This window comes from Rutidosis leptorrhynchoides, chromosome 6, assembly GCF_046630445.1.
Source record: "Rutidosis leptorrhynchoides isolate AG116_Rl617_1_P2 chromosome 6, CSIRO_AGI_Rlap_v1, whole genome shotgun sequence".
NCBI classification, from domain to species: domain Eukaryota; kingdom Viridiplantae; phylum Streptophyta; class Magnoliopsida; order Asterales; family Asteraceae; genus Rutidosis; species Rutidosis leptorrhynchoides.
In genome coordinates, this window is record NC_092338.1 from 150,800,469 (window position 1) to 150,826,197 (window position 25,729).

The window sequence follows — 25,729 nt, forward strand, 5'->3', positions numbered from 1 at the left end:
AGATATGGATTCATAGGGTTTGACATCCCCACTCGGGCTAGTAGCGCTAGCATTTAACGGGTGTTTAATACTTCGTAAACTTACGCACTCGCCAAGTGTACTTTTAGGGGGTGTTATTTACGTTAAGTTAGTTACCAAGTGCCCACGGTTATACATATACTTTTTCATACTGTTTTGAAACAATGAAATCTCGTGGCCTACCTTACATTACTGTTATACTTAAACTATAGCTCACCAACATTCGTGTTGATGTTTTTAAGCATGTTTTTCTCAGGTGCCTAAGGTTTGATTACTTCCGCTGTAGTTGCCATGCTTTGTAGACTCCCGCTGCGCTTATTAGAGATGTCTTCGCATGAAACGTTTATTTTGCATTCAAACTTTATTACTTTTGAACAATGTATTCGTAACGACCATTGGGTCACGTACTATCATTAATTGCTTCTATTCATAGAAGCATACTTTCGTTGTAAAACATTTGATGTTGGTTAAGACATCACCTTTTCTTATGAATGCAAAACTTCTTTTAAAACAGCATATAGTGTTTGACCTTGTAATGATCCTGTTGTTGATGATCCGTACACGTTAATTTTGTACGGGGCGTCACATTGACCGATTCAAACAATAACCCAACTCAAAGTCAGTTTATCTTACTAATTGGGTCAAAAATTGAGAACGTATTACCCAAAACATTTCAAATAACATGGATCTTAGAAGAAGCAGGTTACTAAATGGCTCAGTTTAGCTTTGATCACTTTTAACATTTTAGAAGAAGATGACTAACCTCATACTTTGGCTTAAGTGGACCATCCATAAAGATAAACTTTGGCTTCTTATATGTCCACTACATTTTTTTTCCACATACTCAGCAAGCCTTGAATCATATGATGTGTTCAAATTTTGAGGCTATTGTAATGTAATGGTGACTAACTATTATATATTGTATTAAGATGACTATCTTACGATCATTATAAAACCATGAGAAAATATTAAGTGAAACTACATTAAATCGTGAGAACTAAAAACTTAACCTGACTTTAAAAATAAATGGAAAACGAAAAGGTGGTAGAAGTTGATTGATTAGATACTCCGAAGTTGCGTTATCAACAAACTTGGGATTCCACCAAACTAAAAGTTTACTTGGTAGCAATAAACATAACATAACTTACAAACAAATAATCAAATCTCCCGGCACCCGTCATATAAAGTAACAACCAAAATCGCAAATCATTGTCCGATTGTTCGAGACTACATATTAAACACGATCACTACCACGTTTATATAACATATGGAGCACATAGCAAACAAAATGAACAATTAAAAATATTGTGAAGCACAAACAACTTTTGTAGGAAAAATATAAGTATTGACAAATTTAAAGATAAAAATAGTGGGACTTACTATGACACATTCATTGCTTCAGCTTCATTGTACTTGATGAAAGAGATTAAGTTTTATTGAAGGTCAAATTGTGGATAGCAACTGAAAATGTAATATATGTCATCAATCTGTATGTATAAACCCTAATGTACCAAAGAAGTTCACATAAAATGGTTGGTTACATTAATACAAAATATAGTAAGTAAACCCTAATTTGAAACCTGTTAGCAGATTCTTGAACTTCTTCTGTAGCACGAAAGAACGGATCTTTCTCCCACTGTTAGAGATAAAAATAATGGGACTTACCATGACACATTTATTGAGTCACTTTATCAAACACCTGGTGTGCAGAAAAAAAAACAAATCGTTTAGATTTTCACACCCTTAGAAGATAAGAGTTTACATTTACCTGAATGTATATCTCTGTATATCGATTCCAATCCTTGTAAGTTGAAAAATTAAAACTATATTAAAATCATCATAACAAACATTTAATAAAACTTTAAATTAAAAACACCTTCATTTTCAATTCTCGCACAGATTTATAATATAAAATTAAATTTTTTTATTTTAATACCGAGTTACAAAACTCCAATTTTAGACTGTACAAATTAAATTACCTCATTGTTACAACGTCTTCTTCTAACTTCCCGACTTCCTGCATCAGAGTCTCAAACATTCAAGAAAATATTTTAAATGATTATTATTCTTAATAACTCGCGATCTACTAACTGATTCAAAGAAACAAAAAAAAATTACAGTACTATAAAAGAAGTACCTCCAAGTTCAAATGAATCTGCAATTGTCTTTCACAAAGCCACATCCAAAAAAAAAAAAAAAAATTTAAAATTCTCAATTTTTTTCATGTAAGCAACTTAATGGTGTTGAAATAGTTTTGAAAAAAAAAAAAACGAGTCTGTTAAGAAATTAGGGCAAATCGCGATTGTATGAAGAAAACCTTACAAATGGCGCCGAAAATTCGATACTGCGAGAATGGATTGTTGGATTCTTGAGTTATTATTTAGGGTTTTATGAAAGAGGTTGAAGTTGGATGTGTTGATTATTTATGACAGAACAATTGGTTACAAACAGTTATTATAATCCGTATCTGCTACAAATTTCACATTTTCTCTTTTGTATACTTCATCCTACAGATGAAAAAGAAGGCGTGTTTAAGGTTTTAATATAAAGAAACACTAATTTGGAACATTAACAGAAGATACGGAGTTAAATAGTTAATATGATTTTTTAATTGTAAAATAAATACAATTATGACATCATCTAGAGTGCATAGATTTTTTTCTTTTTTATTTTAAATTTTTTTAACAAATGAAATTGTTTTTTATGATGTCATCATTTTAGCATTATAATAGAATCTATAGATAGATACTATTAGTAATGAGACTTCTGGTCGTTTCGTGAGGTAAAAACGACAACTTCACCCCAAATTTACGAACCCGGCCCCTCAACTATCTTTCAAACTACAACTTTATCAGGGGTAGAAACCGTCAAATCATTATTCTATCGAAAAACTTTAACCAAACTTCACCACAATTTTTATTGGATCGTATCTTCCCGCTCGCCGAGTGTTAAACTTTTTCGGCACCACAGTTTAACTCGGAATAATTTTATGAATACAAACCAACTAACTATACGCGAAACACATACCTTTTTAAAAAACGCTAAAGACACCGACATCTAAAACAGAGCTTAACACATGTACCGTTTTCGCTTCTATAAATACCTAACGCTACGTTAACTATAAATATACAATCTGGAAGGCCCCGCGGCAACGCGCCAGCCGATCCGAATCTCGTTTTAAACTAAAAGAATTATTTACTCCGTATTATTTTACCACCACACATCTTCCAAAATGTCTCTCAAGAATTAGATTCCATCTCCATGTGAGATTGTCTACAAAAACCCTTTGCTTTATGCTAACAAATCTATGGAAACAAACAAAACGTTAGAACGAATTTCTGGTATACACATTAATCTGTGTAGACACATAGCAGTTGTGATATATTCAATTCAAGTATTGTTGAAGTGAGTTCAGCCAATATTATTATTTTATTTAATTTTTTTCCAAAAAATGAAGAACTTCTATAAACAAAGAACAATATTGACGAGGTACACCTAAATAAAATACACTAGACTAAACGGATTTTATCACACGAATCAGGCAACTATCCTGATCAATGTAGTAAAGTATTTAACAAGTACGGGTTTGTCCACAGAGAGCGGTTGATTAAGATTTAAAAAGTAATAATTATTCTAGAGACTAAGTTGTAAAAGTGGGGGTTTTGATTTAAAACTAATTAACGAAAAGTAAATAAACAAGAATTCAGATGAGACAAGGGTATCCACCTAAAATCAATTCCCTAGAATCCAGATTGATTTAATAAAACAGATAATCATGTGACTCAGTCCAGTTTTATTTTCATAAAACCTAGGCTACTTCGGTGTTCCTATGTAACCTCACGATTGAAAGAACTAAACGCAAACCAATCACCAATTATGTTCCTACTTCGGTGTCCCTACGTATTCACACAATTGTCTAGATCACACAAGGTGTTGAAGCATAAATTATTAATCGTCAATTAACTGTCGATAACTAATAAATAACCTATGTGACGGGTTCAATTCGAATAATTCAATCAACAATGGATCTTTCAACCAAGCACACGATAAATTAAATATTAATCACTCAAGATGTCAGTTAGTGAAAGATTAATTAGTGTCCATTTTTAGCTTCACTATTACCTACTCGATTAATGGGTCAATTGTTATCGTTTATTTGTAGTTTGGTGTCCCTTATACAATTCAACGGATACTAAATCATGTCTTTATAACCTAGCAAGTCTATCAATCACTTAACTCTCATTAATTAATCAATGAAACATACAATTGAGGGATTATACAATGGGAGTAATAAAAATCAACAATCAAGAACAATTACAATTATGTAGAAATCATAAAAAATAAACAATTCATCACTTAAGTTCAATCATCTGGAGGGATACAAGAAATTAGCTAGACATAAAGGTAAGTAAAACAAACATCAAACAATCAAAGAACAAAATAAAAATCATTGTATCGAAATAGTATTAGAATAAGAGATACCAACTGTTATGTTAAATCACAATTGCAAGTTAGGAATTAAATCCCACCAATTTAAGTCGATATATCCTCTTCCTGCATACAATTGTTGACCAACAATTAATTGAAGCCTCTCTTTTCCAAGTGTCCTCTAATATCAATTTATATGTAATTTAAAAATCGCATGGACTTGTTCTTTGTTTGTGATGTCGGCCGTTTCCCCTACGTAGCCTCCAAGAGCAGAGCCTCCAAGAGCAGAAAACCAAAAAATAAAAATAAATCAAACCTACTAAACTATTACTCCGTAAAACTAACCAGTAAAATGACCCGTGAAATCAGGAGTTTGTTTAAATGAAACAATTTAATGACATATTTTATGTATTAAATGAATGTAAATGCTAAATTCATTTATTTTAATGACCCGTTTGACTAAAAAATTTGTAGTTGCTTTTACAAATATATAGAGACATGTATTTTCGCATACATATGTAACGTAATTAATTTCGTAAAAATAATTCATATTTGAATATTAATAATATAATAATTATAATTATAATTATTATATTAAAAGTAAATAATAATAATAAATTTCGCTCAAAGTTGAATATTTATATTTTTAATAATAATAATAATAATTAATATTATTAGTAATAATAAATGTCTTTTAAATTTTTTTATAAAATTAAAATTACAATTTAGGAGAGATTATTATTTTCTTTTATAAAAAATTTCGTATTATTTCTTTAATTAAATTAATATATAATTATGACATCATCATTATGAAAATTAAAAAGTAATTAACTTAATGATAACATCATCATTTTAAAACTTTACATGACTATATAGATAGATGATCCGCTTGTCTATGTACTGACATGGATATACACTAGAACTATAAAATTAGATGTCATAAATAGAATAATAAAATAGATGGACCCTCTTTGTGATATGTCGGTTGGCCATTGGATATGAATTTAGAATTTGTAAAACAGACCCAAGAAAGAAATTAGTCCGACTGCACCAGACCCGTCATAGTTATCGCTACTGCGTGTTAAAGAATAGAACTCGTTTTTTTTTTTAACAGCAAAAAGAATTATATATAAATGCACGCTAGCTAGAAGCTAGGGGGAAAAAAAAATTTACAAGCAATCCATTGGGTTTTGCAACCACAATGTCCAGTTCAACCGAGACTTCTTAAATCTATATAAAAGCCAATTGAATGCCGTTACAATAATACTATCACAAACGTGAGAGATCCGAAACTTTCGATCGTTGAAGACATAGCTGTTCCGAAGGGACCACAAACTCCAGAGGGAAGCAACGATAATCGACTGAACAATGGTGCGTTGATTCCTATAAGTCGTGTAGTTAGCAACCCATGACCAAAGATCTTCGATAGACGTCCAGGAAGGAATGGAGATTTGAAGCCAAGAAGCCAGATTCCTCCAAACTTGTTTACTAATGTTACAATCTAGGAAAATGTGCTTATCTGTTTCAATACCGTTACCACACCAAACGCAATCCAAATCAGCAACATGAATATTTCTATGCTCCAAATTTTCCTTAGTAGCTAGACGATGCAATCTAAGACGCCAAATGAACACTCTAACTTTTAACGGAAATAGAGTGCTCCAAAAAGTGGAAAATGAATATGGCGCATGAAAATGAGTATCAATTAGAAGACGAGCACTAGAAACCGAATACCTTAGAGATCCATCTCCCATCCATAACCACGAATCTGAGTTACCCGAAGGAGTGAAAGAAGATAGACGATTACAGAGATCTTCAAAAGAAGAACGTTCTATGTCATCTCTCAACGGTCTACGCCAACTCCACACCCAAGATCCATCTACACGACAATCTGCCACTTTGGAATTTTTATTGGAATCAAGAGCTAGAAGCCGAGGATATAAAGAAGCTAGCACGCTACCATCGTTCCAGGGATCAAACCAAAAATAAGAATTATCACCATTTCCTACTGACATGCGTAACAAAGAATGGTCCACAAGGTTGTTTGAGTGCAGAAGGTTTATACATTTACAAATATTGGCCCAAATACAGGTACTTGAATTTGAAACAGGCATAGTACCTCCACGACTTGTACCATGTATGGCGCAAATAATCTTCGACCATAAAGCATCCTTGTTATTAACTAGACGCCATCTCCATTTGTAAATCAATGCAAGATTTAATGAGTGAAGCGAGGCCACCCCAAGACCACCTTTTTTGATCGGGTTTAGAATTAGTCTCCAAGAAGACCAATGAATCTTTTTCACATTTTGATTACTGCCCCAAAAGAAGGAAGCTCTAATCGATTCAAGAGTAGAGATAATCTTGGAAGGAGGCTTGAAAAGAGAAAAATAGTAAGCACCGAGACCACCAAGCACTGATTTAATAAGGGTTAGTCTTCCACCAATTGAAATCATATTTGCCTTCCAATTTGCTAACCGTTTCTTCACCTTTTCAATAACATAGTCCCAACTAGAAATTCTATTCATATTAAGCCCGACCGGTAAACCGAGGAACTTGAACGGCAATTTGGCAGAAATACAACCCATGGAAGAAGAAAAAGTTTCGACCTCCTGATGGTGAACCCCTATGCCCATTAAGCTCGATTTGTTCAAATTAATTTTTAATCCTGAAACTGCATAAAAACATCCAAGTAAAGTCACAAGATTTATAGCGTTTTCACTATTCCATTCGCCAACGAAAATAGCATCATCCGCATAAAAACAATGTGAGACTGAAGCATTATCCATCCTTCCACCGACTCGGATACCTTTAAAATGGGAAGAATCCAGCGCATCTTTAATAGCAACATTAAGACCTTCCATAGCAATAATAAAAAGGAATGGCGATAAAGGGTCACCTTGACGAAGGCCGCGACCAATGTGGAATTCGGAAGTGGGACTACCGTTTAAAAGAAGAGGGGCATTAGAAGATATGAGACAAGCTTTGATCCATCCAATCCATTTTACGGGAAATCCCATGTTTTGTAGCATAGTAAAAATGAAATTCCAGTGAATCGAGTCAAAAGCTTTGTCGAAATCCACCTTGAAAAGCATCGCTTTCTTACGCCTCTTTTTGCACCAGTCAACTACTTCATTAATAATTAATGGACCGTCAAGAATTTGACGACCTTTGATAAACGCCGTCTGTTCTGGACCAATAATATCATGAATCACCCGAGCCAATCTGTTAGCAAGGAATTTTGCTAAAATTTTGTATTGAATACCTATTAAGCTGATAGGCCGAAAATCTTGAACATGTAACGGATTCTCCTTTTTAGGAATGAGAGAAAAAACGAAGAGTTACAACCACGCGGGATAAAACCTTTGGCCTCAAAGTCTCGCACCATACTGAAAATATCATCTTTCACCGTGTCCCAAAAGTGTTTAATAAATCTGAAAGAAAACCCGTCTGGACCTGGAGATTTATCACAACCACATGACCATACAACTTCTTTTATTTCTGACTCAAGTAAAGGAGAACACAGAAAGGAAGCTTGATCAGTAGAAATCGACCTGATGTGGATACTGTTCGATCGAACCGCTGCACATTCAACATGAGAAAACTTTAGTTTAAAAAATTCGAGGAATACATTTTTCACCTGAGTAGGATTCGACACCCACACCCCATTTGACATCACACCATTAATTTGCAGCTTCTTCCGTTTTCTATTAAGCATCGTATGAAAGAAAGACGTGTTTTCATCACCAAGACTATTTGCCAACCTCCTGTTTTTTTGAGCCATGTTGTCAGCCTCCATGGCATCTAAAACAAAAATATCTTGAAGCACCTTAACTCGAGAAGATGCAAGCTGAGAAGAGACCGTATTTGTGTCCGTATGAACATCGATGTCTGAAAGCTTCTGATTAAGAGTTGTTCGCTCTATAACAGCCTGCTCACGCTGAGTTTTATTCCAATGTTTCAACACCGATTTTACATGTTTAAACTTGTCTTTCAATCTTATCTGCGGATTCGATGAAGAACAAGCAATCGGGTCATTCCAAGCCTCTGTTACAACTGCATCAAAGCCATCCACATTGAACCAAGATTTGAAAACCTTGAAGGGAATAGGGCCATAGTCCAAAATCTCATTTTGAAGCAGAATTGGACAATGATCTGACCAAAGATTTGTTAAGATGGTTCCTACGAGATTCGGATATGAAGTCAAGAAACCGTTAGAGACAAGAAATCTATCAAGCTTTGCCCTAGAGGAGAAAGATTTATTAGCACGTGTGAAAGATCTACCACCAAGGGGGACGTCGATCAAATTCCCGTTATCAATAAACGAATTAAAATCAGCTGCAGATCGGTTGCAAAAAGAGATACCAAATCTTTCCGAAGGAGATCTCACCGCGTTGAAATCACCAAAAATGATAAAATTACCATTGTTTGAATCCATGAATGAACGTATATACAACCATAGAATAAGTTTTTGAGAAGCAGCTTGTGGAGCATAAACGTTGAGAATAAAAGATGTGGTAGACTGCCCATTGAAGTACCCTTCCACAATCAGTAAATTGTCAAGCGAGATGACCCGTTTACTATTAAAATAACTCGGGTCCCATATAGTAACAATGCCCCCCGATCCTCCTCTAGCACTAGAAGAAGCAACTTTGAAGTTAAAATTTCCCCAAAATGCTTTGACTGCCAAATAGTCTAAAGATCGCATCTTAGTTTCTTGTATACCAAGAATCGAAATGGAATACTTGTTACAAATATTACGAATCCAGTTTTGCTTGTGTTTTAAAAACATACCGCCCCCAATGTTGATGGATAAACAATTCATGAGATAAGTTTATAGCCCCTCATACTAACAATCACGTTTTTGAGATCATGGTTGCTGTTATTCAAATCGTATCCAAGAATCTTACCAAGTTTAGTATGTTCATCCCATACACGATCAACTGAATTCGAAGTTTTGTTGGTGCTGTTAGCTGAAAGAGTAGCAGAAGAATATAATTTAACTTTTGGGCTTGAAACACCGTTACTCTTAATAAGTGAATGAAAATGAACTCCGTTGAATCCCGGTGGTTTCGATAGTGATGTACTCGATTCTGGTGACTGATGCACTTGGTCTTTTTCCTTCCTAAGATCATCATCAAGTTGTGAGTTATTCAGCTTGCTATTAGTACCAACATCTTCATGGTCATAATTACAATCCTCCATACCCACAAATGAATCTGGGACAAATTCCTCTTCAACATTTGATTGCGAATGTGTTTTGACGTTGTCCCTACTATCAACCGAATGGACCTCGAATTCCTCCTCAGATTCATAACATTTAAGGGATTCTTCCGATGTAGAATCATCATCAATGTCTAGAATATCCGGATTCCAGTTAGCAGCCTCACGCACCAACACCTGAAAAAATTTATTTTTCACCTTCACAGTAATACGATCATGAATATAGTCCATGCGTTTAGTAAACAAACAGACTTTTCCACAGTTGTCAATTGATTTTTCAGTGAATGTTTTGTGACCAAAAAGTAAAGCTATCTTTTTGAAGATAGCTTCTGTCCAGGCACACGCAGGGAGGCCAGAAATATCAATCCAACATGCTCTTTCGTTCACTGTGAACATATCGTTAAACTCTTGAAGCCCTAATAGTACCCTAAACACATAAACGGGTCGGGCTATACTAATCCATACTCTAACACTCTCCGCAGTCCGAACGGCAAAATCGCGAAAGTTCGAACTGGAACAAAACAATAAACATTAAATAAAGACATAAAAAAAACATTTTTTTTCCTCATTTGTTGCACCAAATTGACTGATTTCGCAGATATCGTTGTGTCTTGCTTGACTGCGTTTCCTTTTCCGTAACGTCTTTTTTTCTACGTCGTGGCTTTTGCTTTGCCTAAGGATTGAGCAGAACTTGGGCAGAGAACTTTGTCGACGATCACAATCTTCATCAACGCTGCAAATAAGATTTTTTGCCTATATTCTCTTTTTTACGGGTTACCATGTTATCTAGCTCTATTGGGTATTTGTATTAATTCTGTTTCTGTTTTTCATCATCGAGCTCGTGTACATGGGTTTGGTCCCCCATATGTGACCCTTTCGTGATATTTAATGCCAGCTTTTTGAAAAAAAAGTGAAACTCGATACATTATTTATTTAAATTTAAACAAATGGGTTTCATTAATAAAAAAACTATTACATTAATTAAAACGGACCTGTGTAGTTCACTAAATTTACAACGATCTGAATGAATCTATAAAGTGATATCTTGCAACTTTTAATTTTCGACAATGTAACCGTCGTGAACACTGCCCCTCTCTTTCTTTGTTCAGTTCAACAAACTAGAAGTAATATATATTTTCCCTCAATTCATAACTTTGAGACCGCTAATATCCGTTCCGTCTTACTCCCGCCGTTGCATCCGTGAATGGAGGGCGCCGATACTAGCACTCATGTCCTTGGCCGCCCTTAGATCACTCGTGCTCCACTTTTTCATGGGATGACAATTTGAATCACGGAAGAAGTGTATTAATTTGTTGTACATAATGCTTTTTTACTTGTACCCGTAAATAATTAATTAATTTAGTGAGTGTGAGGAAGTGTGTGATGGGTACGTCATGGTTGTTAGTATTTAGTGGTTGGTTAGTGATGGAAAGAAGGTGCTGATGTGACGCTGATGTGGCACTCCGTGATCCCATGACGGACCGCCATGGTTAAGAGTGGTCTGATAGAGTCATAGAGATGTCTTTTTTCATGATCTTCTTTTTTTTAACAGCAGTACGGGATCACCCAGGAGGACTTAACCACCCACGCGTTCATCTCCCTGCAGTTGCATAACCCGCCCCAACTACTGTCCAGGAGAAAACTCGGCCCAATCCGAGGGCATGGGCGGTAAAACCCCCCCTCCCCCACTGCCTCAACAACGCGATGTTCGAAAGGCACCATTGGGTGAAATTCAAGGGTAAAGAGGCAACATTGTGTGCAATGTTGCACCCCACGAAATTCGAACTCCTGACATCTTGCTAAGAGAGGCAGGCTACTACCACATGAGCTACAATACAATGTTGTCTATTTTTTTTCATGATCTCGGTAGATTGTTCTTGATTTCTTTATGTAAATTCTTTTTAAGTTTACGGGAAAAAAGGAAACGTGAAACTTAGGTTAAGGTGGGAGAAACAATGAAAAATCGGAAAAGAAGAGAGATAAATTAATGAAATTACTCTCTAGTGGAAAGCACTAATCCTAATACTCGCAAGTGAGCAGAGCCGGTCTTGTACATTTTGATGCCCTATGCGACACTAGATGTGACGCCCCGTACTAAATCATCATGTACGGGCCATCAACAACAGGATCATTACAAGGTCAACACTATATGCTATTTCAAAATACGTTTGCATTCATGATAAAAGGTGACGTCATAACTAACGTCAAATGTTTTACAACCAAATGTATGCTTCAATGAATAGAAGCAAGGATAATAGTATGTGACCCATAGGTCGTTACAAATCATAATTTCAAAAGTAATAATGTTTATGAATGCAAGATAAACGTTCATGCGGTGACATCTCTAAAGCAGCGGGTGTCTACAGCAAGACTAGTACAACAGCGGAAGCGGCTAACCTTAAGCACCTGAGAAAAACATGCTTAAAAACGTCAACACAAAGGTTGGTGAGCTATAATTTAAGTATAACAGTATGTAAGGTAGGCCACGAGATTTCAGTGCTACAAAGAGCGTTTCAAAACAGTATGATAAAGTATATGTTTAATCGTGGGCACTTGGTAACTAACTTAACGTTTATAACCCCCTGAAAGTACACTTGACGAGTGCGTATGTTTACGAAGTATTAAACACCCGTTAAATGCTAGCGCTACTAGCCCGAGTGGGGATGTCAAACCCTATGGATCCATATCTAAGATTCGTGTTCACTGGTTCAAAAACCAATGACTAAACGTTACCGAGCTAAAGGGAATGTTTATGCCGTTGTATAACCCACACATATAATAAGTTTAAGTACTCGTGCCTAGTATGTAAAACGTAAAATGCGCATGTATTCTCAGTTCCCAAAATAGTTAAAGTAAAAAGGGATGCTATAACTCACAGTGGTAAAGTAGTGGTAAAGTCGAGTCGGGAAGTAAGCAAGTATGTAGGTCCGGAAAGTCCTCAACCTAAGTCAAATATTACTAAGTCAGTAAATCATCCCAATAGGTTTAAAAGTATGTAAATAAGGTCTTAAGGGTCATCATCATTCATCATCAAACAAAAGGTGTAAAGTAAAAACAAAGGCTGACTTCGATCAGTCACCACGGCCTCTATACCTACTGAAATAAGGTAAGACTAGTGGTCATGGCTCCGTATATGAGTCCTTTAGTTGTGGTAAAAATTCCAGAAGCAAACTCGTCTTCGTTTGACCGTGGCGACGGTCTAAGTGCGAGTAGGTCAGAATTTTCAGCACAACGTTAAAGGACATAGTGACACTCGGAGGGCCATAGATCCTAAACCGTAACTCGGATTAAGATGAGTCTTAAATGAAAAATTATCTACTCGAACAGATCTAATTGAAAATCAACTTTACAGTAGCCCAAGTTGTCATAACCCGTCCTTAACCATAAGAACGTGTTAGATAACGTATGATTTCATTGCGAGGTATTGACCTCTATATGCGACATTTTTAAAAGAGAAACTGCATATATTATACATTACAAACCATAACCATTATTTTTGTTACAAGCTTTAGACAATAAAAAGATGATTATCGTTTAGCGATAATCTTCGACTTACAAACTTTACATATAATGATAACAACACGATTTCGAGCATATTTTACAACACAAATCCTTGGGTATGCAGTTTTATTTTTGACACAAATATGCGTACGCAAGATCCTGCTCAAATTCAACATAATGCAGCGGAAGCTTTAGTAATCACCTGAGAATAGACATGTTTTAAAAGGTCAACATAAAGTTGGTGAGATATAGGTTTAATGCCGGCAGCAATATATATATATAGACCACAAGATTTCGTATATAAACAGTTTAATAAAAATATTCTAAGTGGTTGAGCACTTGGTAACCATACTTAACATTTAATCACGTCGCATATTCCCTTTATTATGAAATCTTACTACACCGTACCAAGTGTAGTCACGAAACGAAGTACTGTGCAACCGTTGAATACTGGTCGTCCAGTCCGGTTGGGGTTGTCAGGCCCGATAGATCTATCAACAGGATTCGCGTTTACAATACCGCTGTAAATATTAGTTACCAAGCTACAGGGAAGTATGCTAGTGGTACAACTCAACGTAGAATATATTTTTCAGTTACTTGTGTCCATAACGTAAAACATAAAATACATGTATTCTCATCCCGAAATACTTAGAGTTTAAAAGTGGGACTATATACTCACTTTCGTCTTGAAGATATATATATAATTTGACTTGGTCTCCGGTTGATATCACGAACCTATCCATATATAATATATCAATACCTTTTCTTTTTAAACAAACGTCACATATATATACTTGTTATACTTTTAATACTTTGAATAATTCCTTAGTCCGTAGTTAGCAGTTCGTTGTTAGTAATTCAATTTTAATGGTTCATTTTTAGATGTTTAATATACCCGCAATGAAATAAATAAAACCCCCAACGAAATAAATAAAACCCCATCGTATATGTATTGGTCGAGATTAATCTTGACCCATGGTACCGGTGTTGTCAAATGACGTGTTGCGTACATAAAGTACCGGTGTTGTCAAATGACGTGTTGCGTACAATCATGGGATCTTATGATTAATCTTCTCGTGTTGTTTACGGGTGATCCTGAACCATATAAAATTGAATTATAAGTACATATATATAAAATATCATGTTAACTTAAAAAGATGTGATTTATTTAATTTTTTCCCAATTATTTTCGTGGCTAAACTAGTCTTGGATATCCGATTTTGTTTCGGTCATAGTTTCTTCGTTACAACTCCGTTTTCGTTGATTCAACTTGCCATCTCCCTGGATCGAGTCCCTCTTTAAGACTATGAACTGTAAATACCTTAGTTTGTATTCAAAATCACACGGCATAGGTCAAACTTTAGTGAAACTTATGAAGTTAATCATTTTCCATCATGTAAACAACCTCAAATGATTATTTTTCTAAAAATACTTATACTTTGAGTTAAATCATGAAATTTTTATGTGTTATCATATTCATAGTAAAAATCATTTTTCCAGAAAATAAACCTCCAATTCAAAGTCTAAGATGGTTTTTAATTATCCAACCCAAAACAGCCCCCGGTTGCACTCCGACGTCGTAAATTCAGTTTTTAAGGTGTTCTTTGAAAAACCAAGTTATACCTTGTTAAGTTAGCATATAATTAAGATATGTTACAGGTCTTGAAGTATTTTAAAAGTTAAGTTAGAAGGATCTATTTAGTTTGCGAACAAGTTTGAAATCATTCAAACTATGTTCTAGTTTATAAACTCTTATATATATAGCTTTAAATATATGAATTGAAAAAGAGTTGAAGTAGAGTTTTTACCTCAAGTTTAAAATGTAAAGTTGCTGGAAAGAAGTAGTAAAATAAAAGTTGAGAGAGTTCTTGCAAGTGTGTGTGAAAATTGGAAGTAAAATTTGGAAAATGAATGTGTAAAAATGAGTTAGAAATGGTGCTTATTTATAGGCTTGAAAATTTGGTTTTTAGTGAAAATATCTAAGATAAGTTAAAATTTATTATGTCATGAATGACATATTATTCCAATAATTGAAGATTTCTATTGGTATATACCAATAGTAAATACTTCTAGAAGCTGTGTATAGTACCCTAGATATACGTATAGGATTATTGAGGAAACGGAACGAGAATTCAAATATAACTATCTTTTGTAAATATACTTATATTGTTTTATGTATAAAAGCCCTTTAAAAATGATTAAATACATTACTTATACGATATATGTATAAACATTATAAATCATCAGTATTTATGTCAAATAACGTTACGTAGGTTATTGTTTTGAAGACTTAAGTTAGTAGTTTCAAAATATACTTATGACTTTTTGTTATTAATACAAAATGAGATATTAAAACATCCTTAGATCATGTTAAATATGTATGTATAATTATCATATATTGTATAGTTCGTGATATCATCGGTCAAACTAGACGGTCAAACGTTGTGTAAAACTCTTTTCAAAAACATAAGTCTCAACAATTTGGATTGCTTATCATGTTGGTAAGGTTTAATTTATGTAAATATTAATCTCATAAGTATAGAACGATCGGAAAAGTGCGGGTCGTTACAGTACCTACCCGTTAAATAAATTTCGTCCCGAAATTTTAAAATTGTACCTATTTTGCGTCATCGAGAAACAAGTGTGGATACTTTTGTTTCATCTGATCCTCTCGTTCCCAAGTAAACTCAGGACCTCTTCGAGCATTCCAACGAACCTTAACGATTGGTATGTTGCTCTGCTTGAGCTGTTTAACTTCACGATCCATGATTTCGATTGGTTCTTCGATGAATTGTAGTTTCTCATCGACATGGATTTCTTCAAGAGGAATGGTGAGGTCTTCCTTTGCAAGACACTTCTTAAGGTTTGAGACGTGAAAGGTATTGTGTACTCCGGCGAGTTGTTGCGGTAACTCGAGTCGATAAGCTACCGGTCCAATGCGTTCGATGATCTTGAACGGGCCTACATATCTTGGGTTCAGTTTACCTCTTTTACCGAAACGTATTACACCTTTCCAAGGTGACACCTTTAGCATAACCATGTCCCCAATCTGAAACTCTAATGGTTTCCTTCGGACATCGGCGTAGCTCTTTTGGCGACTTCGGGCTGTTTTCAATCTCTCCTTGATTTGTACTATCTTCTCAGTCGTTTCGTGTATGATCTCGGGACCAGTTAATTGTCGATCTCCTACTTCATTCCAACAGATAGGAGATCTACACTTCCTTCCATACAATGCTTCGAATGGTGCAGCTTTAATGCTTGCATGATAACTATTATTATACGAAAATTCTGCTAACGGTAGATACTTATCCCATCCGTTTCCAAAATCGATCACACATGCCCTGAGTATGTCTTCAAGAGTCTGAATCGTTCTTTCACTCTGCCCGTCGGTTTGCGGATGATATGCGGTACTCATATCTAAACGAGTTCCTAGTGCCTCCTGCAGTGATTGCCAGAACTTTGAGGTAAATCTACTATCACGATCGGATATAATGGAAATAGGTATTCCATGCCTTGAAACAATTTCCTTTATATACAATCGTAATAGTTTCTCCATTCTATCCGTTTCCTTTATAGGCAAGAAATGGGCAGATTTGGTAAGACGATCAACAATCACCCAAATGGTGTCGTATCCCCAGGCAGTCTTTGGTAACTTCGTGATGAAATCCATGGTAATACCATCCCATTTCCATTCTGGGATTTCTGGTTGTTGAAGTAACCCTGATGGTTTCTGGTGTTCTGCCTTGACCTTGGAACAAGTTAAACACTCCCCAACATATGTTGCAACGTCTGTCTTTAAGTTAGGCCACCAATAATGTGTCTTAAGATCTTGATACATCTTTCCAACTCCAGGATGTATCGAGTATCTTGTCTTATGTGCCTCGTTCAATATCAACTTCCTTAATCCACCCAACTTCGGTACCCAAATACGGTTTGCAAAATATCGAATTCCATCTTCCCGTATAACGAGTTGCTTCTCATACTTCTTCATTATTTCATTTCCTATATTTTCTTTAGTAAGTGCTTCTCGTTGAACTTCTTTGATTTGTGAGTTGAGATTCATGCGAATTTTTATGTTCATCGCCCGTACTCGAATTGGTTCTCGTTCCTTTCTGCTTAGTGCGTCAGCCACCACATTCGCTTTCCCGGGATGATAACGAATTTCACAATCATAGTCGTTTATTAACTCGACCCACCTACGTTGCCTCATGTTCAGCTGTTTCTGATCAAAAATATGTTGAAGACTTTTATGATCAGTAAACACAGTGCATCTAACCCCATATAAGTAGTGTCTCCATATCTTTAACGCAAACACGACTGCTCCCAGTTCTAGATTATGCGTCGTATAATTCCGCTCGTGAATCTTCAATTGTCGAGATGCGTATGCAATAACTTTCTTTCGTTGCATAAGAACACAACCAAAACCTTGTCGCGAAGCGTCACAATATATTTCAAAATCATCGTTCCCTTCAGGTAACGATAAAATAGGCGCCGTAGTTAACTTCTTCTTCAGTAATTGAAATGCGTTCTCTTGCTCCGAGGTCCATTCGTATTTCTTCCCTTTTTGCGTTAATGCTGTCAACGGCTTAGCTATTCGGGAAAAATCTTGAATAAACCTTCTATAATAACCGGCTAAACCCAAAAATTGGCGTATCTGCATTGGTGTTTTAGGAGTCTCCCATTTTTCAATGGCTTCAATTTTTGCTGGATCAACCTGAATTCCTTTGCTACTAACAACGTGGCCAAGAAATTGCACTTCTTTCAACCAGAAAGCACACTTAGAAAATTTAGCGTATAGCTGTTCTTTTCTCAACAACTCTAATATCAACCTTAAATGCTGCTCATGCTCTTGCTCACTCTTGGAATAGATAAGAATGTCATCAATGAAAACGATAACAAACTTATCTAAATACGGACTACAAACTCGATTCATGAGGTCCATGAATACAGCTGGCGCATTCGTCAATCCAAACGGCATGACCAAAAATTCGTAATGACCATAACGTGTCCGAAAAGCAGTTTTCGGAATGTCCTCTTCTTTGACACGTAGTTGATGATAGCCCGATCTTAGGTCGATTTTCGAATAAACACATGATCCCTGGAGTTGATCAAATAAGTCGTCAATTCTCGGTAGTGGATACCAATTTTTGATAGTTAACTTATTTAATTCACGATAATCTATACACATCCTAAAAGATCCATCTTTCTTTTTAACAAATAGAATCGGAGCTCCCCACGGTGAAGTACTTGGTCGTATGAATCCATGATCCAGTAATTCTTTTAACTGACTCTGAAGTTCTTTTAACTCGGACGGTGCAAGTCTATATGGAGCACGAGCCACTGGTGCGGCTCCTGGTACTAAATCTATTTGAAATTCTACAGATCTAAATGGAGGTAATCCCGGCAACTCTTCCGGAAAAACTTCAGGAAAATCTCTTGCCACAGGCACGTCGTTGATGCACTTCTCTTTTTCTTTCTTTTCGACTTTATTAACATGTGCTAAGATAGCATAGCACCCTTTCTTCAAGCACTTTTGAGCTTTCAAATAACTAATGAGTTTTAGCTTTGAGTTACCCTTCTCTCCATAAATCATCACCGGCATTCTATCCTTACAAGGAATGCGAATTGCCTTCTTGGCACACACAACTTCAGCTCCTACTTTGGACATCCAGTCCATGCCGACTATTACATCAAAACTTCCTAATTCTACGGGTATTAAGTCAATTTTAAATGTTTCTCCGGCTAAATTTATTTTACAATCACGGCAAATTTTATCGGCTTTAATTAGTTTACCATTAGCTAACTCAATCATGTACTTAGCATCTAGAGGTAATGATGAACAATTCAATTTAGCGTAAAAGCCTCTACTCACGTAACTTCTATCGGCACCAGTATCAAATATAATAGATGCGGATAAGTTATTAATGGTAAACGTACCCGTAACAAGCTCCGGGTCTTCACACGCCTCTCTAGCATTAATAACAAATGCTCTTCCACGTGCAGATCCATTATTCTTCTCTGGATTCGGACACTGGCTCTTATAGTGACCTTGTTTTCCACACCCATAACAAGTAATGGTAGCCAAAGCAGTTCTATTTGCATTGGTGGCAGGAGTCTTGGTACCATTTGTATTTGTAACGAGAGCCCTACAATCTTCAGCAAGATGACCCTTTCGATTACATTTGTTGCATACCACATTACAGTAGCCAGAGTGATGTTTGTGGCATCGGTTGCATAAAGGATTTTGTCCTTTGTAACCAAAGCTTGAACCACCACCTGCACCTTGTATGGTTTCTTGTTTCTTAAAAGATTGTTGTTGGTTACCTCGATCATAATTTCCATTCCACTTTCTTTTGTTACCTGATACCTTCACATCAGTATTGGATGCTTTCTTATCCATGATGACCTGATCCATTAGCTCGTTTGCCATGGTTATAGCTTCATGAATTGTCTTAGGTTTCGATGCTGTAACGTTTGCCTTGACCTTTTTGGGCAAACCATCTTTGTACATTTCAATCTTCCGTTCTTCGGTTGGAACCAATTCAGGACATAGCAAAACTAATTCCATGAATCGCTGATTGTAGTTGGTGATTTCAGTACCAATAACCTTCAGACTTCGTAACTCATCTTCCAACTTCCTAACCTCGTTCCTTGGACAATATTCGTTGATTAACATTGTTTTGAATTCTTCCCACGGAGTGTCATAAGCTACATCTCCTCCTACAGCCTTCACATAATTTTTCCACCACGTGAGTGCACTATCTTGTAAAGTGCACGATGCATACTTGGTCATTTCCTTTTCAACACAACCACTGATTTTAAACACAGTCTCCATCTTTTCTATCCACCGGGTTAAACCGATTGGTCCTTCTGTTCCACTGAATGATGAGGGCTTGCAAGCTTGAAAAGTTTTGTAAGTGCACCCCACACGAGGATTTGGGTTAACTGCAGCACCTCTTGCAGCCTCGACCCATAACATTCTGTCGTTCACTCGTTGATTGATGAGTTCCTGGATTTCTTGTTCCGTCATTCGGTTCAATCGCGCCATATTCTTCTATATGAATGAAAAGAAAATAATTATTCACATGGAATATTATAGATGTAGTGTATATTTACAGTACATTATAGCTTATTAATAATATGAACCAGGTATTATTATAAAAGCCTTTTCTTCTTATTAGCGTTTTATAATTATATCTAGGGTAGTACCTACCCGTTAATGTCCATACTTAATAGCTTAGTACAGAATCAATTACTACCATCTAAATAATACTTAACCATGGAAAATTATTGCATTTCACACTTCACTATTTTACATATGCTTATCTTATATCGAACATTAAGCAAACCACACTAATAATATTATACAAAACATTATATGATCCCATGGTTTAATACGGCAGCGCATCGTTTGGTCTATTTTCTAGGACGTTTAGGTTCAAGGAATGGCCTAACGCTTATCCTAGCTGTCTGCCTATATTTTGGCTGTGGGGCTGAAGAACTGGATGCCGGGACAGCACGAATAGGAATAGCGGGAATAGGGGTGGTAGTGTCTAGTGGAGTTGGTGCCACATCATCCTTACTAAACTCGGGATTTGAATTTTCTAATTCATTAGCCTTTCGTTTCTTTCCTAGTTCGAACTCGTCTTTTGTAATTTCCTGTATTTCTTCCTCGGGTTCACTTTCCTCCTCGGGTTCACTTTCCTCCTCGGGTTCACTTTCCTCCTCGGGTTCACTTTCCTCCTCGGGTTCACTTTCCGGGTTCTCTATAGTCGGTTCATCCGGAATTTGTGAGTCTTCCCCAAAGATATTATTTTCGTCATCGGATAGGTTAATGACTGGAACACCATCTGAAGATTCTGGTTCGGAGTCGCTGAATGTGATAACAAGTTTTGAGCCCGACATCTATCATACAACAACTAACCCATTAGTACTACATAATATTTACATATAAATTTTAACCAACAATGATAAGCAATGGTTTTTAAATCAGACCCGGTCAAAGTCCAGACTTACTAATGTATCCTAACGACTTATCGGTTAGACACACTAATGCAAACCTGGTTCGCTAAGACCACCGCTCTGATACCACATGTCATAACCCGTCCTTAACCATAAGAACGTGTTAGATAACGTATGATTTCATTGCGAGGTATTGACCTCTATATGCGACATTTTTAAAAGAGAAACTGCATATATTATACATTACAAACCATAACCATTATTTTTGTTACAAGCTTTAGACAATAAAAAGATGATTATCGTTTAGCGATAATCTTCGACTTACAAACTTTACATATAATGATAACAACACGATTTCGAGCATATTTTACAACACAAATCCTTGGGTATGCAGTTTTATTTTTGACACAAATATGCGTACGCAAGATCCTGCTCAAATTCAACATAATGCAGCGGAAGCTTTAGTAATCACCTGAGAATAGACATGTTTTAAAAGGTCAACATAAAGTTGGTGAGATATAGGTTTAATGCCGGCAGCAATATATATATATAGACCACAAGATTTCGTATATAAACAGTTTAATAAAAATATTCTAAGTGGTTGAGCACTTGGTAACCATACTTAACATTTAATCACGTCGCATATTCCCTTTATTATGAAATCTTACTACACCGTACCAAGTGTAGTCACGAAACGAAGTACTGTGCAACCGTTGAATACTGGTCGTCCAGTCCGGTTGGGGTTGTCAGGCCCGATAGATCTATCAACAGGATTCGCGTTTACAATACCGCTGTAAATATTAGTTACCAAGCTACAGGGAAGTATGCTAGTGGTACAACTCAACGTAGAATATATTTTTCAGTTACTTGTGTCCATAACGTAAAACATAAAATACATGTATTCTCATCCCGAAATACTTAGAGTTTAAAAGTGGGACTATATACTCACTTTCGTCTTGAAGATATATATATAATTTGACTTGGTCTCCGGTTGATATCACGAACCTATCCATATATAATATATCAATACCTTTTCTTTTTAAACAAACGTCACATATATATACTTGTTATACTTTTAATACTTTGAATAATTCCTTAGTCCGTAGTTAGCAGTTCGTTGTTAGTAATTCAATTTTAATGGTTCATTTTTAGATGTTTAATATACCCGCAATGAAATAAATAAAACCCCCAACGAAATAAATAAAACCCCATCGTATATGTATTGGTCGAGATTAATCTTGACCCATGGTACCGGTGTTGTCAAATGACGTGTTGCGTACATAAAGTACCGGTGTTGTCAAATGACGTGTTGCGTACAATCATGGGATCTTATGATTAATCTTCTCGTGTTGTTTACGGGTGATCCTGAACCATATAAAATTGAATTATAAGTACATATATATAAAATATCATGTTAACTTAAAAAGATGTGATTTATTTAATTTTTTCCCAATTATTTTCGTGGCTAAACTAGTCTTGGATATCCGATTTTGTTTCGGTCATAGTTTCTTCGTTACAACTCCGTTTTCGTTGATTCAACTTGCCATCTCCCTGGATCGAGTCCCTCTTTAAGACTATGAACTGTAAATACCTTAGTTTGTATTCAAAATCACACGGCATAGGTCAAACTTTAGTGAAACTTATGAAGTTAATCATTTTCCATCATGTAAACAACCTCAAATGATTATTTTTCTAAAAATACTTATACTTTGAGTTAAATCATGAAATTTTTATGTGTTATCATATTCATAGTAAAAATCATTTTTCCAGAAAATAAACCTCCAATTCAAAGTCTAAGATGGTTTTTAATTATCCAACCCAAAACAGCCCCCGGTTGCACTCCGACGTCGTAAATTCAGTTTTTAAGGTGTTCTTTGAAAAACCAAGTTATACCTTGTTAAGTTAGCATATAATTAAGATATGTTACAGGTCTTGAAGTATTTTAAAAGTTAAGTTAGAAGGATCTATTTAGTTTGCGAACAAGTTTGAAATCATTCAAACTATGTTCTAGTTTATAAACTCTTATATATATAGCTTTAAATATATGAATTGAAAAAGAGTTGAAGTAGAGTTTTTACCTCAAGTTTAAAATGTAAAGTTGCTGGAAAGAAGTAGTAAAATAAAAGTTGAGAGAGTTCTTGCAAGTGTGTGTGAAAATTGGAAGTAAAATTTGGAAAATGAATGTGTAAAAATGAGTTAGAAATGGTGCTTATTTATAGGCTTGAAAATTTGGTTTTTAGTGAAAATATCTAAGATAAGTTAAAATTTATTATGTCATGAATGACATATTATTCCAATAATTGAAGATTTCTATTGGTATATACCAATAGTAAATACTTCTAGAAGCTGTGTATAGTACCCTAGATATACGTATAGGATTATTGAGGAAACGGAACGAGAATTCAAATATAACTATCTTTTGTAAATATACTTATATTGTTTTATGTATAAAAGCCCTTTAAAAATGATTAAATACATTACTTATACGATATATGTATAAACATTATAAATCATCAGTATTTATGTCAAATAACGTTACGTAGGTTATTGTTTTGAAGACTTAAGTTAGTAGTTTCAAAATATACTTATGACTTTTTGTTATTAATACAAAATGAGATATTAAAACATCCTTAGATCATGTTAAATATGTATGTATAATTATCATATATTGTATAGTTCGTGATATCATCGGTCAAACTAGACGGTCAAACGTTGTGTAAAACTCTTTTCAAAAACATAAGTCTCAACAATTTGGATTGCTTATCATGTTGGTAAGGTTTAATTTATGTAAATATTAATCTCATAAGTATAGAACGATCGGAAAAGTGCGGGTCGTTACACAAGTATTCGGGTCTGTTCCAGAAAACAGTAAACAGTAGGTTCCGGTGGGTTCTTGGTGCTCGATGCTTATCACGGTTCTCATCCTTGATGCATATAGCTTCAAGTGTACAACTCGTTGATGTGTTTGCATCATCTTAACTAAGGTTTGACCATCATAACACTTGTGTAAGTCTAAGACATGTAGTACAACTCATTTAAGTGTTACAAGTAGCTTGATGAACCAAAGTTACATCAAAATCCTAGATCCGACACATACATGAACTATAAAAGTAATATTGAACTACAAACTTGAAAGTAAACTAACTAATCAAGATCTTAAGATGTAGAACATAGTTCTTAGTTAGATCTTGAAGATCCAAGACCCAAAGGTCTAGATCTAAAGTTATTAAGTTAAATCCTAAGTAATAATACTTGAATCTTTACTTTAATGAAACCATAAGTTACAAAACTTAGATTTTCATCTTGTAAAGTGTATGTAAGCTTTCAAGCTTTTGTTTATGACAAAATAAGTAGACCATAAGCTATAGAAACTTAGATCTTTCATAAGTATTTGAAGTTATAACTAGAAAGTTATACTTCCATGTTCTTGAACTTATAAGGTTAACTTTAGTTCAAGAAAAATGAGATCAAAGTTAACTAGTAACACTTGACCAAGAACAACATAAATCACGAATTTAAAATGCTAGGAAATGAAGATATAATCTAAATAAACAAGTAACTAGTTCATTGTTGTTCATACTTTAAAGATTCAAGCCAAAGTCTTGATCTTTAAGGAAGTAAACTTTTAAGTTTACAATCATGAATCACAAGTATGATTTTACAACATGAACTTTCTTTAACAAGTTTTATGGAAGAATCAAAACATAAACTTGATTCTCCTAGGTTCTTTATGTTCTTGAATAAACAAGATAAAGTGAAGAACAACTAGAAAGTTTGGTTCTTAGTAACATGTAAGTAAACAACTATAAGTAAGTAAACATTAATCAAAGACAAGTAACAACAAACAAAAGATGATGATGATGAGAGTGTTTTAGCTTCGGTTTTGAGCAAGAAAAGGAAGAGAGAAAGAAGCCTTGTTACTTACAATTTGAGAGAGAAATGAGAGAAAAGATTTGAGAGAAAAATACAAGAAAGAGTGTGTGTGTAAATGAAAGGAACTAGTAAGTGAAGTAATAAAAAAAAATTAAACCAAATACTCCTCAAAAGGCCTCATGGCCGATGGTCATCAAAGGGTGAGGGGGAAAGGAAAAACACACTAGTCACTTGCATGAATTTGGCTAAAAAGTTGGTCATAAGGTGTGCTTTCATGGGGATAAGGTGCAAGTATGTTGTAACTAGTCTTTCCTTTAACTTAATCAATCTAGTTGTATCATAATGGGCTACTTGTAACAAAAGGGTTCCTAATTAATCCATTAAGAGTAGTATAGTGGGCTTCTAAGTCCATTAACACAAGCCCAAGTCCAAATAAATAATAATCCAAGTAAAAGCCCAAGTAATTAACTAGTAACCTTAGTTAATTAAAAATGATTAATAATAATTAACCATGAATGTAAATAATATCTGAAAACATTATTCGTGAAATGTTCGCGTGTCACAAAGACGTGTAGGGCAATTAAAATTCATGTATGGTAACAAGTAAATGTATAGAAATACATTCATTAAATCACAAGCATTAATAATAAATATTAATAAATAAACGTTAAAAAAAATAGGGTCGTCACATTACCCACCTGTTAAAGAAAATTTCGTCCCGAAA